The following is an 8,353-nucleotide window of genomic DNA, read 5'->3' on the forward strand; positions in this document are numbered from 1 at the left end:
AAGGACAACTGTGACTTCAAGGAAGAATGGGAACTTTTTACAAATTACTTAAAAAGGCAACAAAAGGATTTGGACTCCTTGGCGGGTTTTGAATAAACATCCACAAATTTATTAGTAGAACAGGTGATAGATAAGGTAATGATATGTACAATTTTACAACATCCAGAGAACAATATGTATAAACAAACCAGAGAGGGGAGTTGAGGGGAGTCCTTGGAGGGTGGGAGAGGGAGGGATGGGAGGGAATAAGGGGGGGATGTAATTGGGCATATTGATTGACAAACTGTCTTGTTAAATTTATTTCAATAAATTATTATTTTTAAAGAAGAAAGAAGCGTCAGGTAGGCAAATTCGCCTTTAAATGTGAACTGAATCAAATTTCGCCCTCGCCCTCTCTCTCTCTCTCTCTCTCTCTCTCTCTCTCTGTGTGTGTGTGTGTGTGTGTGTGTGAGAGAGAGAGAGAGAGAGAGAGAGAGAGAGAGAGAGAGAGAGAGCTTGAGACATAATGCCCCTCACAAACGTATTGAGCTGACAAATCAATTCTTATAAAAGGGCCATGTCCTTGCGGCCAGCTGGAATGTAGAAGGAGGCATTTGGAACGGGGAGTGCAATTCTGGGAGCAGCTGTCCTAATAATCTGATCTATTTCTGAGGCTGAGAAGTGTAGCAAATCCCTCGTGCTGCCTACTTGAGATAAACATTTCTTTTAAAGAACTGATGGTATCAGTTTCCTCACTGCCTAGCCCATATCCTCAGTCCCATTGAACTTGGGAATTTGCTCCAGCTGGGATCTCATCCAGTTCCCGCCGGTTGACCGGCCAATTTATCTTTGTGGTCAAGTGCACAGAACCATGGCTATATTAATGGCTGTTTTGTGGCAGGCACTCCACCCCCAAATCGAAGGCCCAAATGGAGAAAATTTAGATGTGCTTCATTGATCCTGGCTTCAATATTTGAAATTTTGAAATGCAGTTTAAAAAATAAATAAATTCTGGTAGGGAGCATGATGGTGGCAGGTGGAGAACCATGGCTATGAGAGAGGTCGTAGAACTACATACCACCACTTATCAAATGTGGCTGGAAACCATAATGCAGGAATTGGTAGCCATATAGGGCATCAAAGGTCCAATCCTTTCCCGTTAAAATCCATGTAGAAATGGGAGGAGACAGACATAGTCCCATCCCCAGGTAGAACTGGGATGGAAATGATCGTAATGGCCCCGTCCATCCCTATTAATACATGAATACAGTGGTACCTCGGGTTACAAACGCTTCAGGTTACAAACTCCGCTAACCCAGAAATAGTACCTCGGGTTAAGAACTTTGCTTCAGGATGAGAACAGAAATCGTGCTCCGGCGTCGCAGCGGCAGCAGGAGGCCCCATTAGCTAAAGTGGTGCTTCAGGTTAAGAACAGTTTCAGGTTAAGAACGGACCTCCGGAACTAATTAAGTTCTTAACCAGAGGTACCACTGTAGAGATTAAGTTGCTTCTGGAAGCAAATCCCACTGAATAGGTAAAAGGTAAAGGTCATAGCTGCCAAGTTTTCCCTTTTCTCGCGAGGAAGCCTATTCAGCTTAAGGGGAAATCCCTTAAAAAAGGGATAACTTGGCAGCTATGGTAAAGGTAAAGGACCACTGGATGGTTAAGTCCAGTCAAAGTCGACTATGGGGTTGTGGCACTCATCTCGCTTTCAGGCTGAGGGAGCCAGCGTTTGACCACAGAGAGCTTTCCGGGTCATGTGGTCAGCATGACTAAACTGCTTTTGGCACAACAGAACACCGTGAGGGAAACCAGAGCACACAGAAACACCGTTTATCTTCCCGCCAGAGCGGTACCTATTTATCTACTTGCACTGGCGTGCTTTCGAACTGCTAGGTTGGCAGGAGCTGGGAAAGAGGAACAGGAGCTCACTCTGTCGTGGGGATTCAAACTGTTGACCTTCCAATCGGCAAGTCAAGAGGCTCAGTGGTTTAGACCACTGCGCCCCCCCTGTCCCTACTGTATATTCTCTCCATGATAAAATAATTTTTTTTGTCCTGAATCTCCGATCATTAGTTTCATTGGACAACTCCAGATTCTAGTATTATATATATATATATATATATATATATATATATATATATATATATATATATATATCACTTCTCTGCATCCACTTCCTGCTCATTGGTTTTGCAAAGATGAGGAGCTGCTTCTAAGCAATCTCTGAACAGAAAACTTAGGATGCCCTCCCTCAAGTATGTGCTGTTTGAGGAGCTTCAGGGGTTCTTTCAAAACATGAATTGCAAAATAAACAAACAACTTTGACAAATTGCATTAATATGATGATGAAAGGTGGGTAGGAGCTCAGCACTGCAGGATTCCACCTCTTCATATTTGCTGGATGTCCCTGACTCTGTAGCAATTTACCTTGCCCACTAATTGCCATTCTGCACTAATTAGTGAGGAGAGTCCTGAGATTCAGGGTAGGAGAGCAAAACAGATTGAACTGGAGAAAGAACTAGTTTATATCAAGCCGATCTACAGCCCCTCAGCAACTCTCAACTTACTATGACTTTTACAGTGCAATCTTCCCAGAAGGAAGAAAATGAGGATAGGATTGTGGCCTTTATATAATATGCGGGAAAAGTGCAATAGAAACATATCTTTCTTTTTGATAATGTCTTGCTTCCTTTTCAGGAAGTCTTTAAAAATGAGATTCATGTTTCATTTATATTCTCTCTCTGTCTTTCTGAATAGTTGCCATTCTGTGACATTTTGGATTGCAAAGTCTTATTAAATCTGTGGCTGTTGCCCTAGGGTAGGAATGAAAAACACCTTATTGCAAGGGGAAGAGATGCACTGCTTTGTCACAAACTCAATCACCTCCTCTGTCATTAAGGGAATTTTGAAAGCCTGAGCTGATCTATATCCTCAGTTTCAAGCATTTTTAATAGTTAACATTCCACATTTGCTGAAATGACTTGGTGAGATTTGAGAACTAGTTTTAGAAGGGATTTGAGAATTACATTTTAAATGTGAGTTTTAAAACTGCCCGTTTTGTATTCAAATATAGAATATGTTGGCCAAATTCAAAATTGGTAAAGAAATATTTTATATGTAACATTTAACCTCAAGAGTTTTAGGAACTCTTGATTGGTGGTGTTTACAGTTCGCAGGGTAGAAACTGCCCTGGCCAAAATGGGGTGGTTCTCAATTATCTAACTTTTCACTCTGAAATGTCTTCAGGTTTCTAGGGTGGAATCTGCACACATGTTAAAAACACTTGTGGAAATGCTTGCTTTTTTTTTTTACAATCGTTTTGAAAAATGCATTGAATTTGCCATAGGTCACAGTTGCCATCTAGTGTCACAATTGTATATTGCACATTACAACACATTCAAAACGTTTCATTTGCAGCTGTATAGCTGAGTCCTAGATCTCATTGTTGGTGAGAAAAACTTGACAAGGTGTGTGGCTGGCATTTTGCTCACGCATCTCTCCATTCTGTGGTATGGAAGTGCCCACTTTCCCTTGCCAAAATCAAAAGCACAACCCTGACGCCTCCGGGCCTCATGCATTGCATTCCCTACCAGCCCAATCCTTACCAAAGAACTTGCAACAAATGTTGCCATATATCTTTGCCTCCTTGCCAGAGAGTTCTTGATCAGCAACATTCCATAGCTACTGATCATACTCTCTTAATTGCATTGGTTTTTGAAACACCTTTACCCTCTTCAAAGGGTAATTTACATTATTTATTTTGTACTTGTGCAAACTTCAGAATTCCCTCAGCATGCTGACACCTTCCTCTTGATTCCCAGGGGTTCTGTTTGGGCTACAGTCATACCTCGGTTTAAGTACGCCTCGGTTTGAGTATTTTCAGTTTAAGTACTCCGCGGACCTGTCTGGAACGGATTAATCCACTTTCCATTACTTTCAATGGGAAAGTTTGCTTCAGGTTAAGTACGGACTTCCGGAACCAATTACACTCATACCTCGGGTTAAGTACGCTTCAGGTTGAGTACTCTGCGGATCCGTCTGGAACGGATTAATCCACTTTCCATTACTTTCAATAGGAAAGTTCGCTTCAGGTTAAGTACGCTTCAGTTTAAGTACTCCACGGACCGTCTGGAATGGATTAATCCACTTTCCATTACTTTCAATGGGAAAGTTCGCTTCAGGTTAAGTACGCTTCAGGTTAAGTACAGACTTCCGGAACCAATTGTGTACTTAAACCGAGGTACCACTGTACATTCTTTTGGCACTGACCACTTGAATTCCCTATTATTTGAAAAAAAACAAACCTTGCAAGTTGCTTTTATAAAACTGGGTGCCTCTTTTCTTCTCATAACTTACACTTCTTGCAGATCTGACGTTTGCCGGCTGCTCAGTCTGAGGATGTCTATTATAAGAGCTCGGGATACAAACTTCGTAAAGTTGAATTAGCAAATTTAGTTGCCACCCCCCCAGTGTTGCAGTGCTGGAAATAACCAAGCACCTGTTTCAGCTAAGCTGAAATCTTTCCATTAACTTTAACGTAGGCTATGATGAGCCCTCATTTTGTAATTTCAGATACCCAATTGACTTGCATGGAAGTTTGATTACAGCAAAGATTCTAAAGCTCTGGCATGAATTAAAGATAACTAAGAACCAAAAATACATGTAATATGCCCACATTAGTGTGGTTAACAAAACAGAGTATCTTTCATTTATGTTGTCAGTTGCTCTGATAAAAATGCCAAAGCTATCAGCAAGCCTTCTGTTTATAGCATTTTGCCAATCTCCATAACATATCTATGCAAACCATAAGTGGGAGCTAGACTTGAGCCATGTATCAGCAACCCTGGATCTCCTCCTTGCAATTCCAAATGATGCATCACCTGTGTGTATCTCATGGAGACAGCTGCCTTCAAAAGCGCCAGGATGGGTACAACATATTACATTACCTGCATGTACTGAAATATTATCTATATGCCACGGAATGCAAAAAAGGGGGGGGTGTCAGACACGGTAGGTATGGTAGGTAAAACTGCAGCTAACCTACATGCTTTAAAAAATACAAATCGGCAGTTTTGGGTGAAATAAAGTAAAAAGTGAAGGAAACAATTTATTTCTGAGAACTACAGGCTGGCTGACTTATCAAGAGTTGCTACAGAGATGTCAACAGACCCAACAATGTTAACAAACAGGGAGAACTTCTGAATGTACTCACTGCATGGCCTCAACCAGAATCACTTGGCTTCAGCAACTGAAGCCTCTGTAACTGCCACCTTGGAAACAGCAGAATTACATTTTTATTGGAGCAAATGATGATGCTGGACGCTGAAACGTTTTGCAAAATGGGGGGGGGGGAATAGTCATCACAGCAATGTTTGTGCTGTTTTAATGATTAATTGAGTAAGGCAGAAGAACAATTGCTTGGATGTTGAAATAGTTAGCCATGGTAAACTCCCATTTTGATTGCTGCAATGTAATACATGTGGGGTTTCCTTTGAAGGAGGTTTGGAAGTTTCAGTCAATGCAGAATGAAGCTGCCAGAATTTTGTATGGGAGGAGTTCATTTGGATCACCTCCCACTTGTTTTAAAAAGTGCCTCACTGGCTGCCTACTCATTTCACAGCCTAGTTCTAAGTGCTGGCACTTACCCTTAAAATCGCTGCTGGCCTGGGATCCAAATACCTAACGGAGCGCCCGTCTGCGTACTATCCTGTCCACATTCTGAGGGCCACTGTTGATGGTCTTCTCAGAGCGTCTCTTCCATCTGAAGTGAGATTCATGCCAACTAGAGTGGCAGTGAGGTCTAATAATAATAATAATAATAATAATAATAATAATAATAATAATAATAAATTATTTATTATTTCTACCCCGCCTATCTGGCAGGGTTTCCCCAGCCACTCTGGGCGGCTTTCAACAGAACATTAAAAATAGAATAAAACTTCAAACATTAAAAACTCCCCTAAACAGGGCTGTCTTCTAAAAGCCAGATAGTTGTTTATTTCAGGCGCCACTACTGAGAAGGTCTTCTGCCTGGTTCCCTGTAACCTCCCTTCTCAAAGTGAGTGAACCACCAGAAGGCCCTTGGAGCTGGATCTCAGTGTCTGAGCAGAACGGTGGGGGTGGAGATGCTCATTGAAGTATACTGGGCCGAGGCCGTTCTGGGCAGCCTTTTGAGGGTCACAAGCCAGTAGCGGACAGAGCAGAGACAAAAGTGAGCTGAACAATGAGTGGAACATCCATCAGTACTATGTATCCAGGCAAGCAAGAGTTATTATCAGAGTTCAAGAGCACATTCTATCCAATAACAGTCAAGGAGGATGTGAAGCAAGGCCAGTGAGGGGTGTGTCCTGGGAGAAGGGCTATGTCCTACTCCGGGGGGGGGGGGTGATCTGGGGAGAGTCCAAGGGCATGAAAGAGAAGACTGCGGTTCTGCATTTGGCCTTGGGTCTAAGGTTCCCCACCCCTGAAATACAGAGAGGGCTTTTTCAGCTCCAGCTGTGGAACATCTTCCCAAGAAGGCTTACCTGGCACCAATACACCGGGCTAAATCTGTCTTGCTGCATCAGGCACTGTATTGTCACCTGGCTGTTGTGTGTGTTTAATTATTGCATGCCACCCTGGAATCTATTCTGATAGTTTCTTCTGTATTCTGAATAGTTTAAAAAAGCAGTTGGAGGAAGAGTCACAACCCACCAGCGGTTGCCTTCAATGCATTGAAGGGAACATTTGGGTGACACATCAGCTGAGGTTACAATGACCCATTAAGGCAACAGTCTTAAGGTTTTCTCCTTTGGAGATCACTCATAGCCGAGTAAGATTGTCTACATAGTTTTAACAATGAGTCTGTAAGTGACTGTGGAGGCCAATTCTGGACTGACATGTCCTTCCACAGTAGGGACATTGGTTCCTGGGTGGGAGTTGATCATGGTGTGGATTTGCCAAGTGTGCCTTCCTCTTAGCATGTTTCTCCCTTGCGTTCTGAGTTCGAGTCTTAAGGTAGTGCTCCTATGGAAACACACTGCGTGGGAATCAAATGGATCGCTGTCAAAGTTTAATACGATGGTGATGTTAGTCACATTTCCCAACATTTGTGATCATTTCTGAAGATCAGAAGGTGGGGGTAAATAAAGCCTTGTCTTTAAGAAGCCAGAGCAAGCTTTTAGCACCCCTCTGACTGTTTCATGAGGAGATGCATGAGGATCTGGACTCCAATGGAGACACTAATGGCCCTCTTATTACTTATCAGGAGTTTCAAGCATAGAAGCCATTTCAAATGGCTCCTAACTTAATCCACTGTCTGTATCTCCTGCATGCATATTGTACGGACTGTCACTGCTTCCACACACACTGACAATGAGGGACAGGAGGAGCAATTCAGTCCAGTTAAGATTTCAGCATAAGCCTACTTAAGTCTCACTTCTTGAAACAAGACGTGAACCAAAACACGGCCACCCGTCAAAATTCGTGTTTCTCTTAATGTTGTGATACAGTTGTCCAAACAAAATAAATAAAGTGTAGAAAAACGCACATATTAGGGGGGAATATGCATATGTGGAAGTGCACCCTGCTTGCAAAAATGTTGTTTGTTAGGCAAAACTGCAATGAAAAATGTGTATATTAGGTGAAATTCACAGTAAGCTGATGATGATCTTTTTGCGAGGACCTTGTAAGAAAATAATAATCACATCTGATGCAAAAACGGAGGACTGAAGTTAATATAGGAAAAATGAGAAACTGTAATTGACATATTCGCTCCACCCTACTGATAACTGCCTGCTTTCAGCATCCTAATGAGCATCTCCTAGAGTGAATAAAAATTGCACGGCGCTTTTAAAGGTGAACAGAAGCAGGGCCGCTACTGTCTTTTGAATTCTGTGTTGCTAGCATTTAACAACAAAGAACTTTGACAAACAGAAATGGCATCAATTCACCGAAGTTAGATCTGTGCAGCAGATTTTCTGTCTGTGCGGTGCACCCCTGCTGTGCATTTGACCTTCAAAACAGCCTCCACAGCCCCCACCGTTCACACGCCTCACGTTCAGCTGCGCTGCAGGTGGGACCGCATGTTCAGTCAGCATAGCAGAGGAAGGCACGGACAATGGCAGTCTAAAGCTGGTCTGTGGTGCTACATCTCCGCTGCTGCAAAAGAGGCTGCTCAGCGTGCCGTCGTTCGCTTGGCTTCAGCTAGAGCCAGGAGTGCCACGGTAGCAATATGACGTGCTGTAGGCAATCAGCAGTGCCACATGGTGTTCACTAATTACAGTTTTAGAGCGGAAAACAACTTTGAAAATACGATTTTTTTTCTCCACTTCTCACCAAAATAATGATTATTGAAAAGTATGCCCTTTTCTAAACCTACTCACTGCCATAG

Source organism: Zootoca vivipara, chromosome 7, assembly GCF_965207765.1.
Source record: "Zootoca vivipara chromosome 7, rZooViv2.hap1.1, whole genome shotgun sequence".
Lineage (NCBI taxonomy): Eukaryota > Metazoa > Chordata > Lepidosauria > Squamata > Lacertidae > Zootoca > Zootoca vivipara.